General features: G+C 35.4%; 1 pseudogene; it reads right to left on the bottom strand.

The window, feature by feature from the left end:
• Positions 1-867: 867 nt before the first annotated feature.
• On the bottom strand, positions 868-15,625 carry LOC107963144 (CMP-sialic acid transporter 3-like; annotated as a pseudogene).
• Positions 15,626-15,860: the final 235 nt, after the last annotated feature.

Raw genomic sequence — 15,860 nt, forward strand, 5'->3', positions numbered from 1 at the left:
AGGAATTGAAGCTTATACAGGTGCAGACTGGGCAGGCTCAATAACAAATAGAAGATCTACATTAGGATATTGTACATCTGTTTGGTGACTTGGAGAAGTAAAAAACAAAATGTTGTAGCAAGAAATAGTGCAGAGGCTAAGTTTAGATTAATGGCTCAAGGAATTTGTGAAATGATGTTAAAAAGAATTATGGAAGAGTTGACGAAACCAATAACTTCACCAATGAAGTTGTTCTGTGATAGCAAAGCTGCCATTAGTTTTGCTCACAACCCAGTCCAACATGACAGAACTAAGCATGTTGAGATTGATAGACACTTTATCAAGGAGAAGATTGAAGAAGGCCAAGTGTGTATATCGTTTGTTCCTTCAAAACAACAGATTGTTGTCATACTCACTAAAGGGCTCTCTAAGACAAGCTTCGATTTTCTTGTAAGCAAGTTGGGCATGATTGATATATATAAGCACCAACTTTGGGGAGAGTGTTGAAATATGTGAAACCCATATATTTTGAGATATATTTTAAAGTTATTTAGGTAGATAAATCTTATTTAAGTAGATAAATCTTATTTAAGTAGATAAATCTTAGAAAAAATATTTGAGATATTCTATAATATTTTTTTTAATCTTTTAGTAGTTTATTAGAAAAAGGGAATTATTTTCCTAATCTTTTAGTAGTTTAATAGAATAAGAAAATTACTTTCTCAATTAGATTATGACTCTTTTCTCTATTTAAATTCAGCTGTTTAGTTAATAAAAGACAGAATAGTTTTATTAAATTCTCTCTTGAAAACTTTCAAAATGTGATCAATGAAGCTCAGTTGATAATCATCATAATTTCTTTCAAATATTCAGAGCTTATCAGCAGCATCAGGCCTCCAAGCAGCAACAGTAAATTCCAAGCTTAGACTTCCTACCTTTAAAAATTGCAGTTCCAAGAATGCCTAGGAAATTAAAAATGGCACCACATCCATAAAGAAACAAGTTCTGTGGAATACAAAAAGCAACCACAAATTAATGGAGTTTTCAGACTAATGGTCAAAAAATTCCTTGTTGACCACTTGGAGAGTTTTTATTTTTCTTTCCCTCATTAAGAATCAATTCTAAAGTCCAGAACACAATAATATCATTATAAACCCACCTAATGGTAAATGCTTGTCTCAAACTGGCTCTTTAAAGCATATTCATTAAAGACAGATGCTAGGGATGGAACAGTAACCTGTATTAATGTCATAGAGTTAAGTTTCATTGAGTCACAATCTCTAGCATAATAGATGCATTAATGTTATACATATAACTAAAGATTGTTAACACTATGATATAGTAGTGTCTTTGTGAGAGGGGCACAATTAGCACAATAGTTCATGTTGGAACAATGGCAGCAATACAAAGCTAAAACAAAACAAAAGCAAAAGAGAACCGAAGCAAAATCAAAAGAAAGAGTTTGAACAAGATGATAAGTGGATGACAACAACTTTTTCATTGATTAAAATTCAAAAATATATGAGTTATATACCAATTTGACAGTTACATAATAATTGTAACTGCTCCCACTAATACAAAGCAAAGACAATCTTTGAATTACAAGTAAAAGTAAGATGACATTTCAGCTATTACATCAAGTACAAATCAAAAACTAATCCTACTAACTTTGTGAGCACATTATAAAGTAACTAGCTAAGGTTACATAGGAACAAAATGAACTAAACTATCAACTGCACTCGGTTCTGCTCCATTGCATGTCTGCCTGGTAAGCAACTGTTGTTTCTGCTACTAGTCACATGTTGTATTGCAGGCCAATACTCAACACTTCTCCTTGGACTGTATGCAACATACACCAATCTTACTTCTTAAGACCTCAAGCCTTGCTGCACCAAGTGGCTTAGTCAAAATGTCAGCCAATTGGTCTTGTGAGCTGCAATGAACAAGGCTGATTTCTCTTGATTGCTCAGCCTCTCGAAAAATGTGAAACTTAATCTTAAAATGCTTGGTCTTGCCATGAAAAACTGGATTCTTGGCTATTGCTACTGCTGATTGATTGTCAACTTTGATTTCAGTAGGTTCAAGTTGTTCTTCATTTAGATCACTTAGCAATTTTCTAAGCCAAATGGCTTGATTCACTGCTGCAGTGGCTGCAATGTACTCTGCTTCAGCTGTGGATTGACAAATAGTTTGTTGCTTCTCTGAGCTCCAATAGAAAACTCCTGAGCCAAGGGTAAAGAAATAGCCAGAGGTGCTCTTCATGTCATAAAAAAAGCCAGCCCAGTCACCATCTGAGTATCCAGTTAGCTTAAGCTCATTCTCTTCCTTAAGTTCAATGTTCCTTTGACATATCTAAGGATTCTTTTAGCTACTTTGAAGTGAGTCACATTACAGCAGTGCATAAACCTTGACAAGAGACTAACACCAAACATAATATCAGGCCTAGTTGCCGTTAAGTAAAGCAAGCAACCTACTAGACTTCGATATTCTTTTTCATCAACCCTTTCTTCACTTTCATTCCTGGACATCTTCTCCCCTTGTGCCACTGGTGTGTTGACTGATTTATAATTAGCCATCAGAATCTATTGACAATCTTCAATGCAAAGGCTTGTTGGCTGATAAAAATGCCTTGATCAGATTGGTTTACTTCCATGCCAAGGAAGTATGTCATGACTCCCAAGTCTGTCATCTCAAATATTTCCAGCATTTGCTCTTTGAATTCATTGATCAATTCATCTTTGTTTCCAGTCACAAGTATATCATCTACATAGAGTGACACAATCAATAAAGTTTCACCTTCTGATCTCTTCACATAGAGTGTGGCTTCACTAACACTCTTTTCAAATTCGAGCCTAGACAGTTAAGTATCTATCCTGTCATACTAGGTTATTGGCACCTATTTCAGGCCATACAAGGCCTTCTTCAGCCTATAAACCTTTTCCTTTTGTCCTAGGACCTTAAAACCTTCTGGTTGCTCGATAAAAATCTCCTCCTTGAGAAAGCCATTAAGAAATGTTGACTTAACATCTAACTGGTGAACTTTCCAATGTTTCTGTGCAGCTAAGGCAAACAGCAGCTTGATTGTATCAAGTCTTACTACTGGTGCAAAAGTCTCCATAAAATCATTTTCATATTGCTGACTGCCCTTCACCACAAGCCTTGCCTTGTGCTTGTTTAGAGAGCCATCAGCATTATATTTGGTTCTAAAAACCCACTTGACACCAATTACCTTCTTGTGATCTGGTCTATCCATTAATTCCCATGTCTCATTCTTATGGATCATTTCCAATTCAGCTTCCATGGCCTTCTTCCAATGTTTGTCCCTTGCAGCTTCTTCAAAATCTGAAGGTTCCACTATTGCAACATCACATCTTTGGTAGATGTCAGCAATAGTTCTGGTGCCTCTCACAGGAGCATCATCAAAGTCTTCATTACTTGGCTCATCTTTAACTGGTTCCAGGTTTCTGTCAAGTTGATCTTCATCAATCAGCCTTGCATCTGCTTCACTCCAATTCCAAATCTTCTCTTCATCAAACTTGACATCCCTACTCACTAAAATTCTCTTTGTTGAAGGATCAAATACCCTGTAACCCTTTTTAGTACTGCTGTAGCCAACAAAAATTCCTGGAATAGCCCTTTGTTCAAGCTTGTTTCTTTTCTCAGCAGGGATGTGAGCATAGCAGACACAGCCAAACACTTTGAGGTGTGAACAGATGGCTTGAGTCCATGCCAGACTTCAAAGGGGGATTTATCCTTAACAGCATGAATTGGTAGCTTGTTGAGAAGATATACTGAAGTATTGACTGCTTCAGCCCAAAAATTGCTTGGTAGCTTGCTTTGGAACAGCAAGCATCTGGCCATGTTCAACACTGTTCTATTATTTCTTTCACATACTCCATTTTGTTGAGTATAGACATTTGTGAGTTGATGATGAATACCAAATTCTTCACACAATTTCTGAAATATTTCAGATAAATACTCACTACCATTGTCAGTTCTCAAGGCTTTGATCTTGCAACCTGACTGGTTCTCTACTAGTGCTTTAAATCTGCTAAAGGCATCAAACATCTCAGACTTCTGTTTCAAGAAGTAAACCCAGCAAAATCTAGTCAGATCATCTATGAACAGCACAAAGTACTTGCGGTCATTCAAAGAAGGTGACTTTATTGGTCCACAAACATTAGAGTGCACAAGCTCAAGTCTTTCTCGAGCTCTCCATGCCTGGTTTACTGGAAAAGGCAATCTGGCTTCTTTACCAAGTTGGCAAACTTCCCACACTGTGTCTTTTACTTCAACTCTTGACATATCATCCACCATATTCATTTTATGTAACAGATCAGGTGATCTATAATTGACATGGCCTAATCTCCTATGCCAAAGGCCAGCATTATCAACAAGGCTAGTGTAAGCCTTCTTTTCAAGTTGATTCATGTTAAGCATGAAACACTTGTCAGTCATTGTTACTGAGATCAACTCATGACCATATGTGTCCTTAACAACACAAGCACCATTCTCAAAAATTAGTGAATACCCTTTTTCAACTAATTGACCAACACTTAATAAATTCTGATCAATATCAAGTACAAAGAGCACATCTGAAATAACTTTGTTACCTGAACCAATGTTGATCACCATATTGCCTCTGCCTTTGGCTTCAATCATGCTCTCATTGCCAATTCTGATATTAGAAACAAAGGTCCTATCGAGGTCCTTGAACAGCTTTTCATCAGCTGCCATATAGTGTGTGCAGCCACTATCCACTAGCCAATCACACCTGACTTTGCTTGAGGATGCAAAGCAGGAGGCTGTGAAAACATGCTCCTCCTCAGCTTGAGAGTGTTCAGCAGCTTGAGCTTGCATATGTTGCTGACATTGAGCTTTCCCTTTGTTCTTGCACACTTTCTCAACATGGCCAAGCTACTTGCAGCTTCTACACTAGATATCTGGCCTATACCAACAGTATTTCTCCAAATGTGTGGTCTTCTTGCAGTGGATACATGGTGGAAACCTTTTCTTGTCTGCATCCCTCTTTGGTTTCTCCCTTTTATCGAGCCAAGGTTTCTTTCCTTTCTGGCTTGAACTTGAGCCTTCTTTGGCCTTTGCTTGGAAGGCTCCTTCAAAGTGCTCTTCCTGCCTATTGGCCCTTCTCTGCTCAAGAGCATACGAGGAGTTTATCAGCTCAGACAATGAAATGGCTGACAAATCTCTCGAGTCCTTAAGTGATGAAATCTTTGACTCAAACTTACCTGAAAGGGTGGTGATAACCTTCTCAACAACTCTGTTTTCACTGAAGTCTTCTCCAAGGAGCCTTATGCTGTTGACAGTGGCCATAATCCTGTCTGAGTATTGCTTTATAGTCTCAGACTCTTTCATCTTCAAGTTTTAAAATCTCTCCTCAAGTTGATCAACTGTTGCTGCCTTGTTTTGTCAGAACTCATGAACTCCTCCTTCAGCCTCTCCCATGCTTCCTTGGGTGTGTTGCAAGCCATGATTCGAGTGAAGATTACATCAAACACTCCATTCTGTAAGCAAGCCAAGGCTTTGTGCTTCTTTGTACTCTCCTCAGCATGCTGTCTCATTTGAGCAATCGTGAGATTAGCCCTCAATGGAGGTGGTTCGACATCATTTTCAAATACACTCCACAAATCTTGTGCTTGAAGGTATGCCTCCATCTTGACTACCCAAATGTGGTAGTTCTCACCAGCAAATACTGGAGGTAGAGGTGGTGTGAAACTCATTCTGATGAAACAAACTTAACAGCCTCAAACTCTTGCTTCTCGTGCATTTGTTTTCTCAAATGAAACAACCAACAAACAGAGGCCCTCAAAGACTTAGGCTCTGATTACCATTTGTTAGAACAATTGTAGCAATACAAAGCTAAAACAAAACAAAAGCAAAAGAGAACCGAAGCAAAATCAAAAGAAACAGTTTGAACAAGATGATAACTGGATGACAACAACTTTTTCATTGATTAAAATTCAAAAATATATGAGTTACATACCAATTTGACAGCTACCTAACAATTGTAATTGCTCCCACCAATACAAAGCAAAGACAATCTTTAAATTACAAGTAAAAGTAAGCTGACATTTCAGCTATTACATTAAGTACAAATCAAAAACTAATCCTACTAACTTTGTGAGCAAATTACAAAGTAACTAGCTAAGGCTACATAGGAACAAAATGAACTAAACTATCTACTGCACTCGATTTTGCTCCATTGCATGTCTGCCTGGTGAGCAGCTACTGTTTCTGCTACTAGTCACATGTTGCATTGCAGGCCAATGCTCAACAGTTCACCCTTCATCATTATTCTTCGCAGTTTGTGTTTTCATAGTCTTTTGGGCCATATGTAGGTTTTCTTCACTAGTTGTTTTTACCGTGCTATAGCACTTCCTATATTTATTTATTACCAGCCATTTTTGAACTTATGTCTGTAAAACATCATTTTTGGTCCTGAAATCCTATTATCCTAAACTATCAATTGACTCTAAAATCCCAACCCAAAAAAGTAAGTTTGTCAAATATGAACTATCAATTGATTCTATTTCTATTCGTTTTTTTTTTCTATTGACATATTAAAATTACTAAGGAGTAGGGATCTTTATGAAACCAACATAGTATTCAACTATGCTAGTAACTTGATTTGATCAACTCTAGCATCAAGATCTTAACTAGATATATATTTAGATAGATGATTTTGAAAGGCTGCATAGTAAATTATGAGAATTTATTAGTCAATTTACTCAAGCTCAAACCTAAATAGCTGGAATAATTATTGTATAATTTCTAAGAGATAGTCAAGTAGTTGTAATAATGGAGAGTTTTGATTAATTTACAAATTTGGTCAAAGTAACAGCTAAGAAAGTGCAATGGTTAACAAATAGTGTGAAAGCCCTGTTTATATTATAACTAAAGTTAGTTTTTTATCTTTTCTAATTCACATCTAACATTAATTTTTTCAAAAGACCAAAGGTCTAAATCAACCATTTAATATAGTTTTAACTTAACAAATCATAAAATTTACCTTACTCATCCTTAATTTCGTTACTATTTTAACTTTGATAGATAACCAAAAAGTCCTCTCCCAAACACATTATTAGTATATTACATGTTGCAACTTTCAAACGCCCCACTAGTTCATTGCAAAATAACTGTTTAAGCTGTGTTAAGCTAAACTATAATATGTAAATAAGCAATTTCTAATTTTCTATATTTATGAACAAAGGGCAAAAAAAATATGCATCTCAAAAGTCCTACTGTATGAATAACATCATTGCAAGATATAATCCTTCGTAATAGAAACAGTTCAAACTGTCACCATATCGATTAAGTGAAGCAATTGTTTTAATAACTTACGAAAATTAGTGTACACAAGTATGCGCCAGTTGCAACCATTAGACCAAATGAAGTAGTACCCTCTGGTAAAGACTGCAACTGGTTTATGCTAATTCCAATAAGCAACAAAGCAAGAGCCTCCCACTATTACAAACATGTATCAGCACCACATGTGCAACATGGATAAACTAAAACCAATTAATTATTCCAAAGACCCACATATTTGCTTTCAGTTTTTGGATAATTGGCTGAGATGCAGTGCAATGAAAAAAATCATTCTGTTCAAACAAACCTGAATGATAGAAAACCGTTGTTTCATGATCATCTTTAACAAGACAGCAATTACCAAAACCTGCATATGTTGGATGGCACTGAAATAGATTCACTGAGAATTCTCACAGAAAAACCAAAAGAAACAGTAAGATCATGTGCATAGTACTTATTTTTTTTCCATGGAGGACAGCAGTATAAAGTTAGTTTTCACTTCTAGATAAAATGAGTCATAAAAAAATATTATTTAGGATCCATCACTCATTGATTGTGGTGGTAATTACCATGTGATGAGCGAGCAAAAGGAAATGATCATAAACTATCCCAAAATACATTTTGTTAGAGCGAAAAGGAGATTGGTTAGAAACTATGCTATTTAAGTAATCATTAAACAATATGTATTATTCTACCTTCAGGTTGCTAAGCATCTTCACAGTTGCAGGATTGAAATAAAGCCGCAAAGGAATAACAGCATAATTATTAGAAAACTACTACTGATACGAGTCACAAAAGCCCAAATTCTTGAAGGCGAGGCCCAATAAGCAAATTCCCAGCCCAATCAAGAAATCCATCCATACTTAGTTGAAAATCAGGCCAAATTGTCAAAGTGGCCCAAGTTGTAAAGTTTTATTTTTATTTTTATTTATTTATTTATTTATTTACTTAGTTTAAATTTTTATGTCAATATTCAGTCCAAGAGTCCCAGATAAAATGACTTTTGACCGAATTTCCATATTAAAATAATTAGGAGTTTTTTTTATTTTAGTTTTCTAATTAGATTAGGACTAGTTATAAGGCCTATTTAAAGGCATGGCTGTCCACCTTGTTCAACACTTATCATTATTATTAAAATTTCAAATTTGTTGAGAGCAGAATTTTCTTTGAGTTTTCTCCAAGATTTTTCTCTTGAGTTTTCTTTAGAAGTTGTTTTAACAATCTTGTGATTGTGGGAGCCATCTTCAACCTTCTTCTTGCCATTGATATTCTTTGGAGGAGAGATTAGAGCCGTTTGAAGGGAGTTGTGAGATCTTTCGAGATTTCAAGGCTTCTTAGGACTTATCTTTTAATTTCTTACTGTCAATTCTTTCTTTATTTCTACTTGTGCTGAATCATTATCTAATCTATTTTCTGTTCTTATTGTGTTTCCAGCCTTTTTCTATCTTAAGGAATTAGCCCAAAAATCCCCAATTTCTAGGGTTTTTCCATACTCTTTTTGGGTGAAATTAGATTGTCGAAATTTGGGGAAACCTATCTTGGTGTTCAATTGGGCAGAATCACAATCTCCTTGAGGGTTTCAAGAACCCTAACACTTATTTCTATTCTCAATTTGATTCTTTGCTGATTTGGGGATTTTATTTCAGATCTGAAAATTCAAAAATCTAATCTTTTAATTTTCTGTTTCGTTTCAGATCTAATTGTTTAGGGTTTTCGTAGGAGTTTCTCGTGACTTGGCAACTCGATCTTGGTCCGCGCGCAACCCCGTATCATTTGGTATCAGATTTTGGGCGTTTTGGGTGTTCTTGGTTGATTTCTAAACTGATCTCTATTTTTTAAATTACAAACAGCAGTTTTACCCAGAAAAATTTTCGAAAAAAATTCATTTGAGTGGGTAAACGTTTTCTGATTGATCTGAAATTTTACATACATATTTTTGGCACTGTTATTGAATATACAAAAATATTTCCCGCAAAAATATAAGTCGAAAAAGTCAAAAAATTGAAAAAAGACGAAATCCAATAAAAAATTAAAAAAATATTCAGCGGGTTGAATTTGGTGCCCAAATTTTCCAGATCAAAAATTAAATATATAAGGACACTCCAGATTTAATTTCGTGATTTTTGGAGATCGGGAACACCTCGAACGAAGTTGTCAAGTTACTCCGCAGTTTTTCGGGTTTTCTGTTTTCAGCAATTTTTATTGATTCTTAGCTGTAGGTTTTCATTTGTTTACCTTTATTCTTCCTTTACGTTATCTAACACCTTCTTGTTTCTTGTGTTAGTAGGATTTAAACGTGTGCACAACTTCTTCCTCGGTGCAACACGAATCAATTGGTGTCTCGTCAGTTTTTGGCATCCTAGTGCAAATTAGGATTCTTTGGTAGTTTGGTTCACACTCTCTAATTGGTTGATATAAACTCTGATAAAGAACTCACAAGATTGAATTCGACCTCATTGAGAATTTGAATTTTCTTTTTGAGTGATTAATGGTGAGGTTTGCTAACTTTTATTTTTGAGTGTTGAGTGTTTATTTTTTACAGGTTTTGAAGATGTCTAAAGGTGATAATAATGATGCACTTATGAAAGTCCAACAACAGTTAGATGGACATACTGCTGCAATCACACAAATAAATGCTACACTTCAAGCATTGAATACTACTTTGAATGAGGTACGAGTGAATCAAAAACATCAATATCGAGATCCAATTAAGGAAGATAGGGATAACCAACCCCAAAGGCGCGGCCCTCGACGTGTCACTAGAATGGATGATGATTTTCATGATCGTGGACAATCATCTTTGGCAAAACCAAGGAGCGAGCAGCAACGAGAACATCTCTTTCATACTCGCTGCCATGTACAAGGTAAGCTTTGTAGAGTTATTATTGATGGTGAAAGTTGCTCGAACATAGCCAGCACGACGATGGTGGAAAAGCTTTGCTTAACCACTACCAAGCATCCACAACCTTATCAACTACAAGGGCTTAGCAACGAAGGCCAATTTAGGGTCACTCAACAAGTGCGCATTGCCTTTTCTATCGGTAAGTATCAAGACGAAGTTGTGTGCGACGTAATGCCTATTCAAGCCTGCCATTTGTTGCTAGGAGAACCATGGCAACTGGATCGAAAAGTCACTCACGATGGTCGTACCAATAGGTATTCTTTCAAGCATCAAGGAAAGAAACTTACCTTAGTGCCGCTCACTCCGGAACAAGTCCATGAGGACCAAATCAAACTGAGAAATTCTGTTAAAACAAGTGAGGAAAAAGAAAAAGAGAATGAAAAAGAGCAAAAAGAGATTGAGAGTGAAAAGGAATGTGAAACAGAAAAGAAAATTGAAAAAGAAGTTGAAGAAAGAAGAGAAAATGAGTTAGAAAAAGAAACAAAAGAAAAAGACGAGGAAAGGCTAGTGAGGAATGTTTCCACTAACCAAGATATGAATTTTTCTTGTGTTGCTACTTTTCAGGTTCCCGAAAGATCGAAAGATAACTTTCAACTTCAATACCTCTCAAATGAAAGACGCTTTCATACGATCAACTTAAGCAAAGATGAAATCACACTACATGATCCCGAAGGTAAGCGAGGTAAGGAAATTTTAGAAACCGAGTCCAGTGCAGATTTGAAAATTATTGATAAAACTTTTGGTGACTTAGTTCTTAAAAGATCCCATCATTTTGATCCGATTAATTGTTACTCTTCGATTGTGGTTGATAAAGTCATTACGAAAAGAAGCGTGATTTGTTATTCTCTTGATTTACCTTGTGTAAAATCCTTGAATTTGTCCAAAACTGTTTTGGAGAATAAGGTAACGAAATTTGCCAAATTTGTTTTCAATTTATATTCTTGCCTTAAACAGTTTATGTGGTTGTACATGAAGTTTGAGTTCCATTTGACAAAGGTTAACTCAACAACGGAGATTCGACTACACTATGCCCCCGATGAACGAAGGTTTGTTTTAAATGAAAAAGGTAAAATCGACCCTTATTCTTTTGCTTATCGAGGTAAGATGCTTGAAACCTTTGAAACACTTTTGTACTCCTCGGATAGTGATAAAGATCGTGTTGATGAACAGTTAGATCGAAACGTGCTTGACTGTCCTATTTTATTTATTGATGATCTATCTGTTTTGATGGTTGATAAAAAGATTCTTGTTTTTGATAATGCATGTGTGAGTGAATCTATAGACCGTCGATTAATGCATGGTATGATTATGCAACTCTGTGAACCATGTAAATCTTTTCAAATACCTACTTGTGACGATTATGTTTACCATTTGATTTATTACTCGCAATTTATTCATGGTTTGTGGGAACAATGTGAGACGACTGAATGCCTTAAAACATGTCCATCTTTGTTTCAAATATTTGACGAGGCAGTGGTGAGTAAATTAGATTGTTTGCATGGTAATCTGAATCTGTCCATTCACATGCGTTATACCTGTTCTGTTATGCTTATGATTGGACTACAAGCTTGTTTCCGTTGCTATTTACTATCTCATGGCTATTCTTTTCAGTGGATTCAATTGCCATTAGTCTCGTTCGATAGAGGAAAGTCGAGTTCATTTGATTTTTCAGATTCGAGGACGAATCTTTTTGAGGAAGGGGGGAATGATACGAGTCACAAAAGCCCAAATTCTTGAAGGCGAGGCCCAATAAGCAAATTCCCAGCCCAATCAAGAAATCCATCCATACTTAGTTGAAAATCAGGCCAAATTGTCAAAGTGGCCCAAGTTGTAAAGTTTTATTTTTATTTTTATTTATTTATTTATTTATTTACTTAGTTTAAATTTTTATGTCAATATTCAGTCCAAGAGTCCCAGATAAAATGACTTTTGACCGAATTTCCATATTAAAATAATTAGGAGTTTTTTTATTTTAGTTTTCTAATTAGATTAGGACTAGTTATAAGGCCTATTTAAAGGCATGGATGTCCACCTTGTTCAACACTTATCATTATTATTAAAATTTCAGATTTGTTGAGAGCAGAATTTTCTTTGAGTTTTCTCCAAGATTTTTCTCTTGAGTTTTCTTTAGAAGTTGTTTTAACAATCTTGTGATTGTGGGAGCCATCTTCAACCTTCTTCTTGCCATTGATATTCTTTGGAGGGGAGATTAGAGCCGTTTGAAGGGAGTTGTGAGATCTTTCGAGATTTCAAGGCTTCTTAGGACTTATCTTTTAATTTCTTACTGTCAATTCTTTCTTTATTTCTACTTGTGCTGAATCATTATCTAATCTATTTTCTGTTCTTATTGTGTTTCCAGCCTTTTTCTATCTTAAGGAATTAGCCCAAAAATCCCCAATTTCTAGGGTTTTTCCATACTCTTTTTGGGTGAAATTAGATTGTCGAAATTTGGGGAAACCTATCTTGGTGTTCAATTGGGCAGAATCACAATCTCCTTGAGGGTTTCAAGAACCCTAACACTTATTTCTATTCTCAATTTGATTCTTTGCTGATTTGGGGATTTTATTTCAGATCTGAAAATTCAAAAATCTAATCTTTTAATTTTCTGTTTCGTTTCAGATCTAATTGTTTAGGGTTTTCGTAGGAGTTTCTCGTGACTTGGCAACTCGATCTTGGTCCGCGCGCAACCCCGTATCAACTACTTTAAGAAAAACAAGCCAAAGAATATTAATAAGTTATTTTAGTTGTGGATAAATAGTTTAACAGAAACACAGTGCATAGTTAAATTCTATTTCTCAAAATTATACAGAATTTTGTTATTATGGTGACATAGAAGAAGCAGAAAAGATAAGTAAGAAAACACCACCTGCATGACAAACTTTAGGTAATTATTAATAGCATACAGCAGAGCTGGAACTGCAAGAAGCACATTATTTCGAGCAGCCCGTAAAATTTTAAGAACAAAGAGAACGACATCTTGAGGTCAAAAAGATGTTGTCGATGAATTCCCATGGTTCGTATCATTTCAGAGAAGTGGATTCTGAGAAAACAATTCGGTCTAGATAAGGAGAATAATGAACTAAAAGTTTCAAAAGGACTTCATGTCACATAATGATGGTTTTGCTAGACCAAAGTGATACCACGATAATAGTAGTACAGATATTTAGTTTATAGAATGCAACCCAAACACATTTTTTTCAACCAAAAGGATGCATAATTGGAAGCATTTTTGCCAGAAAACCCATAATATGAATAGAGTTCAAATTATATAAACTATTAAGAAAATTAAAGGAACAACTTTTTTATGGTTCAGCTATAACACAGATACACACACCAGTAGACGCACAAGTGAAGCATAAAAAAAACAGCCACTCAAAAATAAAAGAAGGCTAGGAACATAACTTCACTATGGAAAGATAAAACAAAATTGATGGCCCATCTAACATTAGTCTCATCAAAGTTGAACACTGCATAGTGCTGTGTCCCACCAAATTTACTGCAAAAGATCAAGAAAACGTATAAAGAAGCCAAATCTATGTGAAATTAAAAACATTTCACCAACCTGCTGCATCTCTACTTTCAGCATGGCAACTGGAATTCTTCTAACTTCTCTACATTTTTTACCCAAAATATCTAAAAAGCATCAACTAGGATCACAATGAATAACCATGTTGGTATTACCAGAAAGCATGTATGGTTAAGTCAGTTTCTTAATCAGTCACACAATTTAACACTCAATACAAAGTGATCCCATTTCATCAGAAGAAACTTAAAAGATTAACATTAAACCACTAATAAACCCACTCGTTGGTCTTCAGCGTAGCCTACAAGTTCTAATCACTTGTTGCAACACATATTTAACTCAAGCTTGGAGTAGTTTCCTTCTATATCAGAAGCTTAATGAGATACAACATAAAACCATCAAGATTATTAATATTACTGAGAATCAATAGTGAAATTAGTGATACAAAAACTAATGATACAATTGGAATCAGAATCATAGAGTTGTGGAAGTAAATTTCTTACCTGCACTAATGAAGAAATTGAAAGAAGAGATTTCTCACCAAATTTCTTATGTTGAGCCTTTAAAGAGAGAGAGTTAAATAAGAACAACAGTTACATCTAACAAACGATTTAATAAAAAGAATCTGAACATTTCATAAGATATAATTGATGGACTTGGACTTCCACTAATCTTTGAAATGCAACTGTTCCTATTCCTACTGAATGCTAATAGCAAGCACACTGATCTTATACAGGCTCTGCTTAGTAACTTTTTCTAACACTGTACGTCAATCAGCACAAACAATTTTTATCTTAGCAATCCCTCTAATTTCCACAACTAATGCAGCAGATCTCTCTGTCCTTGACACCTCTAAACCATCTGATAATGGTTAGAAACGAACATAATCTATTTGTTCCTGCATGTCAGGAGTGTCCCCACTAAATATAATTTCTATTGTCTTATACAAGGAGAATTTGTGAGCTTACAGAAATAGTTGACGAATTTTGTAATCCCGTCCCTCTTTCAGACCCCTCCTGTTTACTTTGACTTATCTAACCTAGTATAGAAAACAAATCTAAATCAACCTTAAATTCAACAGTTAAAACCAAAACTCAATTGAGAATACAACTCCAAAAGGACAAAAGAGTCATGCACTAGACACCAAACTTGATTTAGTGAAGAATAGGGATTCAATAGGAGATAATGGTCTAAGCCTCACAAACTTTATGATAATTAAAGCAGAAAAAACAAAGAATAAATGGCAGCAATCCTTAGTAAAAGAGTTCAAAATTTCACAAGAGGGTTTATCTGCATGCTGAATGTGATATGTCTAACAAACTATATATGCTGACTCAATCCTTCAATGTTGACTTATTTATTTATAGCTAAATGAACACTTGACAGGCATATGAACCTGTTTGTGGAGTTCTTAAACCCCATTTTACCTATATGGGTGAAAAAACACCTCCTATTCGAAAGTTGAAGGTTAATAAAATGCTAGAAGTACCTGGAACAAGAGCATAGTAATTGCGAAAATAACTTTGGCCACCTCAGTGAGAAAGTTAACGCTAATGGGACTAAACTTGAAACCCCCATCCACCTTTGACATATAAACCAACATAGGCTGCAATAACACACACACACATATATTTAGAATGCAAGGAAATCACAGATCAACATTGCCGGTCTAGGTTTGATGATTACAAGAAATGAACTGACCTGAAAACCGACCAAAACACAGTCCCCACCGACCAAAAGAACATTGAGGAAACGAGTTTGGAGGAGACATGGCTGCGGTGCCTGTCATAAGCCCTCGAAATGGTTTTACTAGTGGGCGATGCTATTTTTGAATGACAAACACTGCATTCTATCATCCCCGCCTGCGCCTGCACCTTCCCAACTAAAATAATAATAGATCAACTGCATAAAATCAATATTCTTTTTTCAAATAGAATAAAAGAATGCCTAGAAAGGTTATTTCTAGCGGCAGTTTTAGAATTTGAAACACAAAAGAGAAAAGTTACCTGAGTATAATTACGGGAAGAGAAAGGCAAGAGTGGCAGCAGATCTTGAGAGAGATCGAAGCCCTCGATCAGATTTTGATAAGACAAAAAGAAATCTGAAAATTAAAAACAAAAAATAATAATAATT

The sequence above is a fragment of the Gossypium hirsutum genome, chromosome A13 (genome assembly GCF_007990345.1).
Source record: "Gossypium hirsutum isolate 1008001.06 chromosome A13, Gossypium_hirsutum_v2.1, whole genome shotgun sequence".
In the NCBI taxonomy this organism is placed as follows: Eukaryota; Viridiplantae; Streptophyta; class Magnoliopsida; order Malvales; family Malvaceae; genus Gossypium; species Gossypium hirsutum.